At 41.3% G+C, this 17,595-nt stretch overlaps 1 protein-coding gene across 1 annotated transcript in view; it reads left to right on the top strand.

Annotated features, from left to right (window-relative positions):
* SUCLG2 (succinate-CoA ligase GDP-forming subunit beta) overlaps positions 1 to 16,037 on the top strand; it is a 389,660-nt gene extending 373,623 nt beyond the window's left edge. Inside the window, exons 15-16 of the transcript XR_006214899.1 lie at positions 12,370 to 12,548; positions 15,670 to 16,037. The gene's annotated coding sequence lies outside the window, so the exon portion shown is untranslated. The remainder of the gene's footprint in view (positions 1 to 12,369; positions 12,549 to 15,669) is intronic.
* Positions 16,038 to 17,595: the final 1,558 nt, after the last annotated feature.

Genomic DNA, 17,595 nt, shown 5'->3' with positions numbered 1-17,595 from the left:
ACGGACAGGGCCGGTGAACTATTTTGTTTTCCACCTTCTTATCTAAATTATTAGTCTTGACACCCATTTATTTGTCCAAAGTCAAACTTCAGGCTTGCCCACTGCCTATTGTTTGCCACTTTTCTTGGCAACAAATCTCGTGAACCCGTCTTATGCCATTGTTTCGGTGTAGGTGTCTTGCCCATTCTCCTGGATGCGACTTTATTTCAGATCCACATCTACTGACGCCTTGCTCACTGCAGTAGCTTCCAACTGGGCCCCCATGTTGACTCATGAATTTATTTAATAAATTTTTCAATTTTTTTTCTATGTGGTAGCTAGAATGATATTTCTAAAAGGCTTGTCTAAGTAGGTAACTCCTTGGTAAAAACCAACAGTCCTATTAACAGAAGCCCATTAAGACTTAACATTGAACACAGGAAAAAAAAAAAAAAAACAACTATTAGCTCTTGATAATAGTTAATCTTCTTAGTCTGATTCCTTCCTCTCTGACTCCCACCTGACTTTATAGATCCTCTCCTGCAATTTCTCTATATTCATTTGAAGGAACAGAACTTTACTGAAAATAGTTTGGGTGTGGTTGCAATTTTCAACATCTGTTTTAATCTTCAGTGCTGTTTGTCAAACATCTCCAGTCCTCTACCTTCGTGGCACATCGTGGCATTGTACCTCCCCTTGGGTTTGAACGGGTATGTATGACTAGTGCTGGCCAATGTATTTTGCCTGGTTGTGATGTGGCTCACTTCCAGAATGGAACATTTAATCATTGGTGAGAGACTTCCTGGAGCTCTTCCCTTCTGCCACAGGGTTTGACAGTGTTCAGCATGGTGGCTGCTCTGGCAGCTCCCTTCCTGGAGGAAGGAGACTGGGAGCAAAGCTCCCAAGTGATGGGCAACATAAGTGAGAAATAAACCTTTCTTGTTATAAGCTTCCTTTTGTTTGTTTTTTAAGTTTATTTATTTATTTTGAGAGAGAGAGAGAGAGAGAGAGGCAGAGACAGAGGGAGACAGAGAATCCCAAGCAGGCTCTGCACTGTCAGCACAGAGCCCAATGTGGGGCTCAAACTCACCATCGTGAGATCATGACCCGAGCTGAAATCAGGAGTTGGAGCTTAACCAACCGAGCCTCCCCCCACCCCCCTCAGGCGTCCCTCTTGTTATAAACTTCTAAGTTTTGGAGATAGTTATTACTATAGTGCAGCGTTGGCAGACCTTTTCTATAAAAGCTTTGCAAGCCACACAGGTAGTTGACACTCCTCTTCCTCCTTCTTTATGATTCTTAAAACCGTAAAAACAATTCTTAGTTTAGGCTATCTAAAAAGAGACCCTAGGCTAGGTTGTCCCAAGGGCTGTGGTTTACCATCCCCTGCTGTAAGGTAACCTGGTATGTTTTGACTAATACAAAGACCAGAAACAAAATCTATGCAGTTCTTTCATCGTTGCCTTTTTCCATGAGTCTGTTCAGTTCTTGCTTACTCTGGACCAGCTTCCTCTCCTTTCTTGGCCTGCACATGGCCTGATATATTCACCACAGATAGCTGAATGTGACTACCCTTGTCTCAACTTTTCAGCCTAAGTATCTCTGGCCTGTTACTTCAGATTCTCTAAAGACCATCTGACTTAACGACCATGTATTGGGTAAGGTATCCATCTTTGATCTAGTCAGCATTAGCTGATCAGGTTGTAGGCATATAGAACCTTCAGGATCTGAGGTGGGGACAGGCTCTCTAGAAGAGACCATGAACAGGGGATGTTTATAGAGTTTTCTAGTAGAGTACTAACATTTGTACAGACCCTTTCCCATCCCCTTGTTTCGTCTAAGTGGTACATGTTTCTTTTCCCTGCTCTTCACCTGGCAATCTTCAACCATTTCTCAAGACTCAGCCTACGTATCACCTCCTCTGTGAGGTCTTTCATTAACCATTAACATCATCTCAGGTCTGCCCTTCAACCCACTAGGCAGAGTTAATTGCTTCTCCTCTGTAATCCTGTAGTACTTATATGAACATACCAAATCAAGATAATGTAATGATTGCATGTATTCATTAAATTAAAAGGGCCTCAATCTAATGGAAGAGAGCCTAGTTTATTCACTACCGTGACAGCTTTTTTTGCCAAGGAACTGCTACCCCCTCAAGTCCTTGAGGGACACTGTCCACTCATAATTTCTATCATTAAATATTTAGATTGTCTTTGCAATCATATCAGAGGTTCTTAGTAACAAGAATTACCAAAAAATAGAGAGCCAATGAGTTTTCACTTTTCTTTAGCAAAACACAATCTTATGTTTATTAAAAATTAGTTCTCAGGGGTGCCGGCATGGCTCAGTCGGTTGAGCATCCCACTTTGGCTCAGGTCATCATCTCCTGATTCATGAGTTCAAGCCCCATGTCGGGCTTATGGCTGTCAGTGCAGAGCCCACTTCGGATCCTCTGTCTCCTCCTTTCTCTGTCCCATCCCTGCTTGCACTCTCTCAAAAGTAAAACATTGAAAAAAATTAGTTCTCAGAAGTGCAGTAATTGCAAAATCTATAGGCAGTGGTGTGTAAAACCTAGCCCCAAAATACAATTCTAGCCTGAAAGTTAAGAATTAGGTAAGTGCTGTTTGTAGCCAAAACCCACGTGATGGTTGGGTTGGGGTTGTTTGTTTGTTTGTTTGTTTGTTTTGCCTCCAGTGCCGTGCAATGTAACAGCCTTTTTTAGGGAGTTGAGATATAACTTCAGTTATCAAACTGCCACCAGCTGGCTTAACTTTAATAAAACATCAAGCTGCTGAATATGTCATGCCTTTTTGGTTCCAGCAGTTAATATGTATATTGAGTGCTTACTAATTCTGGAATACAGGCCAAAAGTAGATGGAACAATGTGTATAAAATATTTATTTCAAATTATTATTTGGCAACATATGGATCCCATGATGTCAGCTTTGAAACATTTAGGAAGTTTTTAAAAAACATGCAATGCCATTTAAAAGTAAGATTTGCCCTCTTATACAGCCACTGAAAATTTGAAAATGCTAAAGTTTATGAACTAGGGACCCCTTTTAGGCATTTCAGTCAAAATGGTCATGATATATCAGTTAGAGAATAATCAATTGTTGGTTGATGATTTTACTCATTTTACTCCTGGATTAGCACAATCTTTTTCTTCGCTCTCTAGTAAAATGTTCTGTTTGAGTGTTCCCTGATATTGCTTTGGAGGAAAGAAACTTGGGGGACAGTTAGCAATGGTATACGGGCTAGAAGTCAAGAAGTGATAAAGAGGAAGTAATGTGGAGTAGCCAGTAGGTATTTGGGGAAAACATAGTACACAAGTTGTTGAGGGACTAAGTAGAGAGAAGGGAAAGGCACAGGAAAGGGGAAAAGGTCCCTAGAGAGAGAATACAGATTGAGAAAAATAAGCCATATTTTCATAGAAATTGACCATCCACCCACATACTGACCCTGTTGGACTTTGGGATGTGTCTGATGTTCTACATGTCACTCCCATGGCCCAAGAAACTACAAATTCTGCCTTGGGCCAGCCACCCATTTTCTCCATGAGGTCCTCCTGAGAGATACATGCCTATAGACAGTTACCAGTGACAGGCTAACTAAATATTATTATATCTGAACCTAAATGCAGGGTTGTATTAGTTGTAACCTAGCTGTAACAGTTTTATTAATAACACAGGGAGAATTTTAATAACAAGGCAGAGTTTTAATAACATAGCTTGACCAAATGGAAGTCTCTTTTCTCCAAAGCCAGTTAGGCCCCCATCAGCCTCAGATAAAGCAGGTAGGAAAGATAGCTCTGACTCTATCCATCATGTCCCCAGATGCTCAGACTCTGGTTCAGTCACCATGAGGTTAATGATGTCCGATGACTACCAACCATGGGCAATCTTGCTGGATCAAGCTGGCCAAGGTTCCCTTCCAAAGCTACCAAACAGGAAGGAAAGAGGGCATCTCAGGAGGGACTGAGAAATGCCAGGCCCTGCAGGAACAGCTCTAGGCTCTTACTATCTCTCTGGTGGATCAAGGAAGAAGGAGAAAACAGGCCAGGCCCAAGTATGACATAACCTTTATCTCGTCTGAAAGTAGGCCCATCAACATCTGTAAATTTTAGCAACTCTTCCCTTCTTGGGAGGCCAGATTTCTTGCTACTGATCTTAGAAAGGTAGAAATCAGGTCAGGCAGGGTTGAGAAAGGAAGGAAACAGTCTTGACTCCCCCTAGAGACCAATCGTGCCTCACTTTCTTGGTTACATAAATACACTGTGGGTAGAATAAAATAGTGTCTACCAAGGGTAATATTGAAGTCAACCCCTACCTTTGTGAATTTCCATTGAACAAAACTTGTCAATTTTTTATAAACCTCTGGCCCTTGGATCCTAAATAGTACCAATATTTCAGACTTTGACCAAATTCCTGACCCTGATAATGACCATTGTTTTTCTATCTGACCCCTGGTCTTCTTTCTGAATGCTACCTGCCTGCCTGACCTTTCAGAGATCCCTAACTCCTGTTTGAGTGACTTCACATCTTTAATTCAAGATTCTGATTCTTGATTTTTAAAAGATTAGGCATTTGAGCAGGCCACACTTTCCTGTAGGAAAGCTTTTTGTTTCTTTTTTTAAACAGCAAGGGAAGAGCTATTTACAAGGGACCAATTTAGCAACATTCACTTCTGAAGTCATTTTCTTTTTATAGGCTGTAAATAAATTTGCAAAATCATGTAACTTCATGGTAATAACATGACCTGGAAATTACAAGGTAATTAAACTCAAAGCATCTAAGAATAGTACTCCAAGAATCATTTACTTCTCAGGGCCAGGAGTCAAGATTTTTTTTGCTGCTAAGCACTAATGCAAAATGAATTAGTACTGAAAATTTCCAAGCTGCCATACTCCAGGAATTATAGGGGGCCACCTCTGTAGTTGCCAGGTGTAACTGATGACTGCAAGAGTGCAAACATTGTAAGAATGTTTGGAGGTGACTTGTTACAAAAGTTTCTTGTAACTTTAAAGTAAGTTCTGTGTTCCTGGAGAAGGGGAATAGAGACATCTGGGTGGCCTATATGAAGAACTACTGCCCTCAACGTCAATGTTCAGTCAAACCTGGATGAATCTAAAAGTTTGAAAATGGAGGTGATAGTTTGATGGTATAGCTTGAATTTAGTGATACCATAGGAAAGTGCTGGAAGAGATTTTTCTAGGGTAAAAATGGAAAGTTTTCAGATTTCAGTTTGGACTGTCCAATCTCAGTGGAAAATAATCCAAAGCCAAGCATTTTTCCTAAAACTTGAGGCCGACTGCCTGCCCCAAAGGCAGCAGGCTAACAGACACGGTGGCCATCTTGATATAGACACTGTTCTTTTGGACTGTCCTTATCTACCTCACCAGATGTCTGGCATTGAAGGGGCCTTTCTTTCTGCTGAGAAGAAAGAGATGAAATACATAAGGTCCTCTCTACCTTATCTACTTGGGCCTCTGGAGAAAACAATAAAGAGACATACTGCCTTCCAGCGTACCGAAAGGTTGGCATTGTTTATGTGTATTGAGGCTCAGTTGAAGTGGCTGCAAATATACTAGGAATAGAGTTAGTATTGCCGACTCTTTGGGGCCTCAGACTGGCTATACCCTCAACCTCAGGTTACTTCTCTTCTCAAAGTTGCCCTCTCATACGACTTTTTTTCTTCTAAGCTCTGATTATCTTTCCTGAACCTTGCCTCTTCAGACCTAGGGTAAGTAATCATTCCACTCTTATTAACCCTGGGGTACTCAACTATTCATTGTAATTTCCTACATCTGTCCACATCTTTTAAATATCACCTTCACCAAGCCCTCCTTGGATTTTCCTAATTTGAATGAAGTGTTCCCTGTTGGAATGATGACTGATACTCTTACTAATGTTGGGGGCAGGGGGTTCATTAAATATTTGTAATTGAGATCTGTTTTTATTGTTAAGAGCATGTGGTCCATGGAGTACAAATTTTAATTCTTTATGGTTTTCTTTATTTTGTTTTAGTGACTTGTGACATAGAATGTGGTCCGTTTTTCTGAATGGTCCATGAATGTTTAAAAGTCATATTCTTTATGTGGAAGACAAGGTTATGTATAGATTCTTTATACCACACTTTCAAAAAAACAGACTCACCAGAAGTCATAAGACAGAACTTCAAACATGAATTTTCTCCCATAAATTATAATAACATATGACTGAAAATTTTAAGTCAACCCCCCACATCCCTCAAGAAAGAGAGATTACAAGCTTATAATGAGTAGAAAAAAGACCCGGGGACTAGTGGAGGCTGGGCTGTCTGCTAAGGTCATCCACAAGCTCAGTTCACCTGGGACAGACCCTCAGAATTTCAGGCGTTAAGAAAACCACACGTAGCTCTGTTCCAAACACCTTTGGAACACTCGTGTAATCAGACCCGCAAGTGCCGAATCCATGAATGCTGAGTGACCTGTGTCCTGCAAATCCAGTCACCTGTGTCACTGGCCAAGGCACCCAACAGCTGTGATGCAGGCATGATCTGAGGTGCCCAAGGACAGAGAGCCCTGGTGTGAATGCACGTGGAATGCATATGTATGGGACATAAAAATGAAGACAGTATCTGGTGTGTGGACCACAAGGCAGATATGTGCTATGGCTGCCTGAAGCCTGTGAGGATAAGAGAGACGTGTTAACGGAAACAAAAGATAAAGCAGAAAGATGAGCAATTCAAAGATTTCTACAGTTTTTTTTTTTTCTCTTGGTCTTTGCTTTTGAAGCTGTTTCTCTAAGGCTAATCCTAATAAGGGACATCAACATAGATTAAACTTTTAATTAATGACCATTAACTTTTAATGCTTAAATATTTTATATATCTTCAATCATGTTGTATGTTTGATTCACTAGTGACTAAAAGAGATGTGATAAAATTTCTCATCATGACTGTGTTTGTCAGTTTCGGCTTGGAATCTTTTTTCTTCATCAGTATAACTTATCCGTCATGGATCCCATTTCCTGATCTTGGTTGTCCAAGGTGACAGTTTTCTTTCAGTTAATTTACTCTAAATCATTATTGATTCGTAGTAAATTAATATGTTGTTTGAATCCATAGACCATATCTAGAAAGCCTCTCTATTTGCTTTAGTTCTGAAAGATTCTACTTGTAAGTCAAAGAGACCACTAATGCCTTTTGTGGTGGTATTTAATGGGCTTTTTGATGTAGTGTGTTTCTTTCCTCATATTTATAGCAGCTTGCATCAATGAGAGCCCCAATGTTGAGAATGCATAATTAGAGGTTCTTCTGTATTAACTTAAATCATATATCTGCTCCACAATGAGGAAGGGATGAAATGCATGTTGGGAGTCATAGCAGACGTATGTAATTCAGATCCCCCTTTAAGAAAGAAGTCCTTGCTCAACTGTAAGATGTATGGTTAGCTGAAAGCCTCTGGCTGTTCCTCCTTCAGTGGACCTAGCTTTTAAGCCAGGGTCACAGTCTTCCCTGGGAAGACCCAACTAATGACTGAGCAATACAGTGGTACAAGGGCTGAGCCCTTTCTACCCAGTGGAAGACTCCTCCAAAGGGTAGGCTGTGCCCTGCAGAGTCCTGTCAGGCTCCCTCCCCAATTCAACTTCTTCCCCTTTCTTTTTACAAATGTTACTTTCCAATAAACTTGATGCACTCCTAACTCATTCTTAGCATCAACTTCCCAGAGGATCCAACTGGCATCAGAGTTAACCAAAAATGTTCATTCCAATGCAGTTCTTTTATTTTCTCTCCATGCTGCCTTTATAATCCTCCTAGAAAGATTAAAGATTTTATTTCAATGTTGGAATCAGTTTTTATTTCAACCAGTGCAGTAACGTGTGCAACAGATTCATCAATATGTTCAGGAAACCATTAGTTCATAGTACTCTTCTAACTCTTGCTCAGCCTTAAAGTATTTTGCCAGAGCAAATTCAATAACATTGAGGTACAAATGTTATGTTACAGATGCCATTGATCTCCTACAAGGTACTGCAAGGAACAGATGCATTGATTCCATCCATGGACGCCAATCTGCATCTGTGTGAGGAGAGACCATGCAGGGAGATGCAGTTTTTTAGACAATTTCAATTCTAACTGCGAAGTGTTTGTTTCAAGAGTTTGGTCTTCATCTATACCTTTACTGTTCTTTAAAAAAAAATGATTAGAATACGAGAGGGAGTTTAGTAAGCTGTGTTTGGGCAGGAAGGGGGTCAAAGAGGAAAGTGAAGTGAATTCCAGGCAAGAGATACCTCCATTGCTAAGAAGACGGGAGGGAGAAAAGCAGATAACAGTAAACTCTGTTCTTTAATTACTTGAGCCATCCAGAGGAGTGGCATCATGTGGTCAAAGTGAAGATGAGGATGTTCTCACCGTCTGTTTCTCATGAATTTCCAGACTTTGAAATTCTAGACTCACCCCAGTGGTAGTGTCCTAACACAACTGTGGATTTACCATGAGTGTACAGGGTAGGCATATGCAATGGGATGGGGTTCAGTGATGGTATAGAGTTAGTGCCTATGGCCAGGTGGACCACATCCAATGTGGTTTATAAGGCCTCATGGGGTTCTAAAAAGTGGGTCAAATATTTATGCAAATATTATAATATATTATAACAACCATTTCCTTTGCTTCACAACTCAGGGAGATTGACCAGAACCACACATCTTTAAGTTCTTTTATTTTAGTTTCTGTGTAAGCTAGTGACAGCTTGCACATGGGCAGGAGGTGGGGGTGGGGAGCAGGGATGGTAAGTTGGTATCTGTCATGTAAAGGGAAAAATTTCACAGGCAAAACTTCACTTACCTCGGGGGAGTGGGAAGGTCTCTATGAAGGTGATCATACACTTTAAGTGGTTGAAAAGCAGCGTCATTCCCTTCGCTCTCCATATGTCCTAAAGGTAATTCCAGATGCCCAGGTAGAGAAGTGTCTGGTAGGGGTGAATGGGTCATGTTGCTGACATTAATCACTTGCACACTGGTTCCTAGATTTCCCTCGGTCCTGCCCTGACGTGATCTACAGTATCTCCTGGCAACAAGGTGTGTGAAAGCTCAGGTCCTTCTTGGGCATCTTTCTCATCTTTCTTCTCCAAATGTCAACCTCAGAGAATTATCCTGGAGAAGAAAAAAAATTATCTCCTGTAGCTCCTTTACAACAAAAGCATTTTTTTTTACCCATGCATTTTTAAAAGAGAATTGCAGTGCTTATGTTTTTTTAATTTATTTTGGGCAACACACTTAATGTGTTACATAGTGTGTGAGATGGAGATCATGTATAGATGGAGTTGATGTATACTTGTCTCCCCTACCTCAAAGGATTGTTTGACAAGCCCTCAAGTGGTATGTCATTGCTACTTATTTATCATACCTCATCCATCAGCATTTGTCAACATGTGTTCCATGGAACACTGGTCCTTTGAAAGGCTCATGAAGAAACAGATTTGGTTCCATTTGGTCTTGAGCAATGCCACCCGCCATACCTCAATCTCAGAGATTCACAGTGCATGTTAAGGAATATGAGAGGTCCTACAGTCAAGAAACCTGTTCAACTTTTTGTTTAAACTATTTCCTAAACACTTTTAATGATGGAATCCTTTCTGTAGGTGTGTGACATTTGTTAACATCCCCATAGCCATGTGCTGGGGACATACGGTCAAATGATTAAGAGCCTACATATTTCATGTTTGGGTTTGAATCCCAGCAGTGACATCCATTGACTGTGTGACCTTGGGCAAGGTTATTATCCTCTTTGTTCCTCAGATTCCTCATCTGAAAAATGGGAATAGCGATAATACTGCATTTGTTTGCTGTGAGGTTCAAATAAGTTCATATATTTAAAGTGCTTAGTAGAATCCCTGACATATGGCAAGAATTTCATGATGTTTCCTGTTATCACTGTTGACTTTTCTCTCTGCATCTCTGAAAATAACTTTGGTTTAATAATAACAATAAATATGAAGTGTATAATCTTATGGTTGACAGACTTTCCCTTATAAGCCTACCTAATCTTCAAATCAATCTTAATAAATAGGCATTATTGTTATACCCATTTTACTGATTAGGAAAGAGAGGCCAAGAAATCTGAGTATACTTCATGAATGGACAGTAAAGGGGAGAACCAGAATCAAATATGTGTCTTTTGACATCAGATCTTGTGCTTTTTCTTCCTAATATATTTGGTTTTTCTGTGGTTCCAAATTAAAATATGAAACCTGTCTACTTCTAGTAGCTGAAAAGGTTTGCCTTTCAAAGGGCATATAACTTAAACCCAAGATTAAAAATAGAAGTTAGAAATTAAAGACATTACAGTGGATGAAATTTAAGCAAAGCAAGTAACTCAGGGCCTTTTAAGTAATAAAGTCCCTGGACTAGTATTGTAGACGAATGAACACACATGGGATATAAATACATTTGCTAGGTTATAAACTAGAAATCAGTACATGTAATCTGAACAAGATCTTTATACTTTTGTCACATGCAAGAGGAAATTCTAGGTGTTGAAATACTGAATTTCTACCAGAGTTTGATAGTTATAGGGAAAATCAAACTCATTATTGAGATCTGGATTTGAGTTAAAGAGAAATTATTGGTCCTTATTTTAGCCCAATGTATGATCTCCTTCAGCCATCTATAATCTGAAATTCAGAAAAATCCTGCTTTGGTGTTTAATGTTTCCTAAAAATGCAGCTAGTGTATTAGCCCAGTTGGATCGTGGGCCCTCATGATGCTATCATTCTTGAGTCATCTTTGGGTCTCTGACTAACACTGAAATAATTGGGTGATCTTCAAAGAATATTTTAGGGGATGGTGTCAAGGCTCTATGAAAAACTTATCAAAATGTTTTATTTCTTTTTTTTTAAGTGGAAATAACAGAGGGTGGGGGTAGGATCATAATCTCACTGATTTGCAATTGATCAAATGAAGACAATCTCATCATAAGTTCAACTTCTGGTCAAAAGAGTTAAGAAAACTAAGTAAAACACTTGTGTGGAGGAGTGTGTAAGAAGAAGGAAAAACATTTCATTCTGCCCAAATCACAGCAGTCCAGTAATGTGCCCAGGCTGATCCAACTTGATAAATGAAAAGCCACATAATCCTTTCCATTAGGTCACTATCACTTGATTTTAGTACCCCATATTTCCCCCAAAAGTTTATCTTTCCATATGAACTACTTTGCTGCTTTTAATTTGAAAATGGGATCTATTTCTCATTTTGCTTTGCCTGCCGGGGAGCTTAGGGCTAAACTTAGTGCTAAATCATAGTCATGATTTCATGTATCTGAAATTTGATGAGTCTCACCTCCTTTGTAGCCATGATTGCTGGTATTAATTTCTCTCTATATAAATTTGGGTATTCCTGTGCTGATACTTTACGTCCTTTTTTGCATGTCTCTTAGAAATTAGGATGAAATGAAGGAAAGCATTTAAGAGAAGTTTTCAACAATGAGCACTGGAAAATTAAAAAGTCTTTCTTCATTAGGGGCACCTGGGTGGCTCAGTTGGTTGAACATCCAACTCTTGATTTCAGCTTGGGTCATGATCTCATGGTAAGTGAGTTCAAGCCCCATGTTGGGCCCTGCTCTGACAGTGCAGAGCCTGTTTGGGATTCTCTCTCCCTCTCTCTCTGCTCCTCCCACTCTCTCTCTCTCTCTCTCTCTCTCTCTCTCTCTCTCTCAAAAAGAAACATAATTTTTTTTAAGTTTTTTTTAAATGTTTATTGTATTTTTGAGAGAGAGAGAGAGAGATCGCAAACGAGTGGGTGAGGAGCAGAGAGAAAGAGAGAGGGAGACACAGAATCCGTAGCAGTGTCCAGGCTCTGAGCCATCAGCACAGAGCCCGGCATGGGTCTCAAACTCACAAACCGTGAGTTCATGACCTGAGCCCAAGTCGGCGCTTAATTGACTGCACCACCCGGGCACCCCTAAACATAATTTTTGTTTTTAATCTTTATTCATTAGCACTCAATTAACCAGAGTTCCCCTAATCCAGACATTTTATTTCATAATACTGTTAGTATAATAATTATACTTAAAAATAACCTTTGGGAGAAAATGGGAAAATATGTTCAGGTGGAAAAGAGAAGGTAGAAAGACAAAACCCAATCAATACCTATGATTTATGAAAGGTTCAAAGGAGATGGCTGTTAATATTAAGATAAACATTTTGCGAGGTAGAGAAAGTCTATTACCTCCACCCATCCGAGAGCAGCCAAAGAGACAAAGAAAACTGAAAGTTGAATTTGGGGGAAAGGTACCTCCATCGCAAAGTTTCACGCAAGTCTCCATTCCTAGTTCAAGTTTTTTGAGACCTTTTACCTGACCATAAGATCTTTGCGCTTCCTGGTCCTTTAAAAACGTTTCTCTTTTCTCCAGGGTATCAGAAAGGAAATTCCTAGGACATGTCACATTTCACAGGAGAGAGAGATTCCATTTCCACTGCAGTTCGGAATGGAAGCAAGTCTGGCCTCATTCTTTATCTGGGAACCTCCGTAACCATCCCTTCCAACAACGCTGAGGTTTGATGGCAAGGAGACTGTTAGCAACAGAAAAAGGTGAAAAAGAGAAAATGAGTAACTGAGTGGCCCTTTTCCGGCTCCCCGGGAAGGGCTAACACAATTGATCCTGGTACTTCTTCGGGCATCTCCTAATGCCTGTGGTCCTGTGGTGCTACGGTTTTGTTGTTGTTTTATATGGGATCTCAGTTTGCAGACTTGCATCTTTCTGAAGACCAGTGACTGTTTATTTATAAGCCTCAAACAGCTATTAAGTGGGCATGTGGAGGCAAATGGAATTGCTGCTGAATGCATAGAGTAAATTGATTTGTACCTACAATTTACATTTATTCTCGGGGTATATTTGACACTAATGTTGTGAATGAACTACCATGATGAAGATTAATTACGTAAACATTTTTTGCTGACTTTGTGAGCAGCCAAGTTGGTTGTTTTACTTGATTTTCTAAGCTTGGTGCCTAATAGCAAGATGGCAGACATTTCTTGGTTTTGCCCTGCACCTTCATAGACTAAGTGTCCCAGACCAGTCTTACCGAATAAGCGTTGGGGGAGAGTTTTTGCTAGCGACAGCATTCCAGCTTCCTTGATTGGGAAGGAAGAAGTAAAACACTGCTTAGCTCTTGGAATTTTGCAAACATCTGGATTTGGGCAGGATTCCCCAGAATAAAATAAGAATTGTGCTTCCCAAAGGGGTATAAATGTGCTACATGCACAAGAAAGGGCAATTTGTTTAGTTTTTCTTGTTCAACCCATATTAGCCTAGACCCCAAGAATCTTGAGCTGAAGAGAGTTAAGCACTCAGAGGCTCTACTCTTCTCCTTTGGGAAATGGAGATAATTATAGTACCTCCCTGCACCCTATGGACAACTCACAGTGGTGTCCGTGGGGTACCTCCTAAAGATGCAGTTTAGAGGCCCAACTCATGTCACACAAAATCAGAATCATTGTGATAGAACCTGAGTTCTATCACAGAGTGTCTCCAGCTCTGGTTTAGCAAGGTTGTCCCTTGAGATTATGGAGAAATCCTGAGGGCTTTGCATGGTCCCAACAATTAACTAGAAAGGCCTCTAACTGCCAGCACATCATGGTCACTGCTGTAGGACTCGCTGGCCCGGCCCATGTGTGCCTTCCAAGAGGGCAGATACTTTTGTGAAAGGCTCGGGTGAGAGCTCTTTGCTGCAGTTCTAAAAATGCACAGCAGCTCCACCTGAAGGCTTGTTCTTGGGAGTGAAGGTGTGCCCCCCACGATCCCTCTTGAAACCCCCCATCACCTTGTCTCCCTGAGCATCCATGCTCAAATAAAGCCCATGCATTTAGGTTGGCCTTTAACTGCTGTCTTCACCTCTGAAAAACCGACTTAGGCTTAGCTCCTGAAGCAAGAAAGCCCAGATTTGACAAAGCCTTATTACCTTTTTGTGCCAGGCCTAGAGAAAAATGACCCTTGTTTTTCCACATCCCATAATCGAGGCAAAAGAGACAACAAGACATTATTTTCAGAAATTTTCCTGCCTCGCTCACATTTGAGTTCACCTTCCTAATGTGTTGTTGACGCATTCATCAGAGTCCTGGAAACCCAGGACAAAGATGTGCACAGGGGAAACCACAGGAATACTCCCATACCCCACAGTTCCTGTTAGCAGGGAACAGGTCCCACCCAGTGTCCTGAGTTAGCATGGGGAGGATCATTTATGGGGACATGAAGACAAAGCAGCTAGGTGGAAAGGGATGTTCACCTCCATTTCATTGATGAATGCCGCAGGGAGGAGCCGGGGGAAATCAGTGCCGTGACCCGGCTCTTTCTTGTGCCTCATTGTTCACACCGGGAACCAGGAAAGGCAGGGGAGCCGTCTGATGGGGCCCATGCTGGCTAATCTCAGGGCAGGGAGCAGAGGAGATTGGATAATGCACGAGGGAGCAAATGGAAGATGCCCAGCACACCTTCTTTCCATTAGGCTCTTTTTTCTTCTTACCTGACATTCCCTGGGTACTGATCATAGACATTCACCGATACCAGAACTGTTCTAGGAGTTTTATATACATCATCTGGTTGAATCCTCACGACAGAGCTGTGGGTTAGACGCGATTATTTTAGAGGTGAAAAATTAGAGGCTCAGAGAGTTTCCACGCTCCCTCTTTATCTCCAAGGTCATTTGATAATCAGGACGCCAACTTTACCTGTGGAACTGACAGCAGTATTTTCACCTGTGTTTGCAAAGAGGCGATATGGCTGATCTTCCAGGCCTACACTCTATTTGCTGAGAGACACTTCCTTTCATCAGCCGTCATTAGGGAAGCTCAAACTGAGCAGGCAGTGATGCTGTGCTGTCTCTCTTTAGCCCTTACCTTGTTTTATTTACATATTTATTTCTTAGCTTGTAGACTTTTTTCAGAGTATAACGTGCTTGCAGAAAAGTACTCAAATTTAAGCACATGGCCTGAAGATTTTCACAAAGTAATTCACTGTATAACCAGTACCCAGACCAGGAAACAGGACATTCCCCATCCTAAGGGCCCTGGCCATCCCCCTGGTACCTAGTCCTCTGTCCCTAGCACCCTGCTTTCAAACCATCATATGGTACTCTCGTCTTTAGTCCTCGATGGGACTCAACAAGGAGATCAAAATTCTTATTTTTTATTTAATGTAGATTTATTAATGATTTCTTGCACTGGGTCAGGTGGCAGCAAATGGCCCATAGACCAAATACAGCCCACCATCTATTTTTGTAAATAAATTTGTAGTGGAACACGGCCATGCCCATTTGTTTACATATTATCTTTGGCCGCTTTCAAGCAATAGCAGTAGAGTTGAATAACCCCAAAAGAGGCCTTATCGTCCCCAAAGCCAAAAGTATTTACTATATGGCCCTTTTAGGAAAAAGTTTCTGGCCCTTGTGCTGGAGTATAGAAACAGCATGGTAAACAAACAAACAAACAAACAAACAAAAAACCTGACCCGGTCTGTGTCGGTAAAATGCCTACAAACTGGTAGGGGAGACTGACCGTAACAAGTAGCTGTACAAATAAATAATAAATGATATATGTGAAAGGTGCTTAGACCTGAGTGCCATGTAGGGAACAGGAGGCCATCCGCTTGTGCCATCACATTCGTCAGAAAGTCCCCCTACTTGGGCATAACACAGGTTTTGTCTCTCCTGGATAGGCACAATATGGATCCTCTGGAACTGTAACAGAATGTACGGGTGAGCAGCCTGGAGAGGACCATTTGCAAACATCCAGCATCCAAGGGGCGAGAAGAGCTAAGCAGGAAGAGCACATTTGAGCCATTGTGCAGAGTCTCCCCCACCCCACCGTTATTGCTCGTGTCTGCTTAATAACGGGATGTCACCTGGACTGTTCACCTTTAACCTGGAGGCCCAGACATGCTTCCTCTATTTCATTATCCAGTGACCTCTCCCATCAGCAGCCTGTGGCTCTGAATTCTTTATCCCTGTGAACGTGGCTGCCATGTGTGATTCTGACGGAAGACGGCAAGAAGCCCTGGGCTGGGGCAGCAGGTGCAAGCTTCCAGGGAGCACGGTAGGTTTACATTTAATATTGTAGGGAAAGGTTTTATTTCATTTTTGCCCCGGAGGAGTTTGCAAAGAGTGAACATTTGGATTTGTCTGTGAGGGAGGAAACTCGCGATGACTTTCCACCTTTGCCTCGTCCGGAATTGCAGAACAGACTTAAGGGGGAATCAAGCCTGAGACATCAGTGAGGGCACAGGCACCCCCACCGAGCATTGTAGCCTCTAGACCTGCCAGGGGCTAACTCTGGGGCTTTGTGGTATGGTTTGTTAGAATGTTCTTTTCTTTCTTTCTTTCTCAATATTTTATTGAAGAGAAATTTATCCTTACTGAGCAGGCATTTCCGTTCCCTTGAGTTGGGTTTGTAGCGCTGAGAGGGTCGTCGTTAGAGCCACTTATTGGAATAGACGTCTTCAAACCCTTCCTCATCACAGACTGTAGCCCTTCGAGCTTTGCGTGTTCTCAGCACATCTGCAGCGCCAGAGCATGGCCTTGTTCTTCTGAGCTGTCTGCTAAAAAGACCAAACTCAAAGATGATGATTTTTGTCTCTCCCCGAACAAGGAGTCTCAGAGAGACTGTTGGCACTGACAAGCGAGGCAGACATTTACATTTGCAGAAATGTAATTTACGGAACTTAGGGATTCTTTAAACCTGGATACAAAACCCATCAAAATAAATTTCTGCACACGTAACTCAAGCCTGCGTTGGCATCAATAATCAATCACTGCGTTTCTTCCTGCTGAGCCTGGATGAGGCCTCGGCCTCATTCTTAACACCGTATTTCTGGTGGCTACTCTCAGGAAACAAAATATAAGCTTAAACAGATTTACCATTTCTGTTTTTTTTTCAGTTTATTTATTAGAGAGAGAGGGAGAGAGAGTGCCCGTGGGTGGGGGAGGGGCAGAGAGGAGAGAGAGAATCCCAAGCAGGTTCCACACTGTCAGCACAGAGCCTGACGAGGGGCACAAACCCACGAACCGTGAGATCATGACCTGAGCAGAGATCAAGAGTCAGAGGCTTCATGACTTGAGCTGCCCAGGCGCCCCCTAGATTAACCATTTCTGATTTAAGTAACTACTTTTGAGTCGACAGCATATTTTGAATAAAATTATAATAAGTGAGTATTTATTATGTGCCAGAGATTGTCCTAGGTATCTAACGTGAACTCATTTGTTTAATACAAACCACATGAGTCCAGACTTGCTTTGAATTGTAGTGGCATTACCAGTGCTTCGGAAGAGTCTCAGGTATTCAGTGGGTGCTTAGTAAATCCTTGTTATTGAAATGAATTCTAAAAAACCTATTATTATTCTCATATGGCAGACCAGGAAACCGAGGCCCAGAGAGCTTTAGTTAAGTTTCCTACACGATTCAGGACTGAAGCCGTGACTTGACACTGCTTTAGTATTTTGTTCATATTTTTAACCACATTACCCTACTGCTTCTCACGAATAATGTTTGGCATCTCTGTTCTTCTTTATTAATGTCCAATAAGCTGGTTATTCAGCCTCGTTGCTTCTCTTTATTATTCTTTTTTTTTTTAATTTTTTTTTTCAAC

Source organism: Panthera tigris, chromosome A2 (genome assembly GCF_018350195.1).
Source record: "Panthera tigris isolate Pti1 chromosome A2, P.tigris_Pti1_mat1.1, whole genome shotgun sequence".
In the NCBI taxonomy this organism is placed as follows: Eukaryota; Metazoa; Chordata; class Mammalia; order Carnivora; family Felidae; genus Panthera; species Panthera tigris.
Note: the sequence above shows the minus strand (reverse complement) of the source record. Positions and strands in the feature narration are given on the sequence as shown.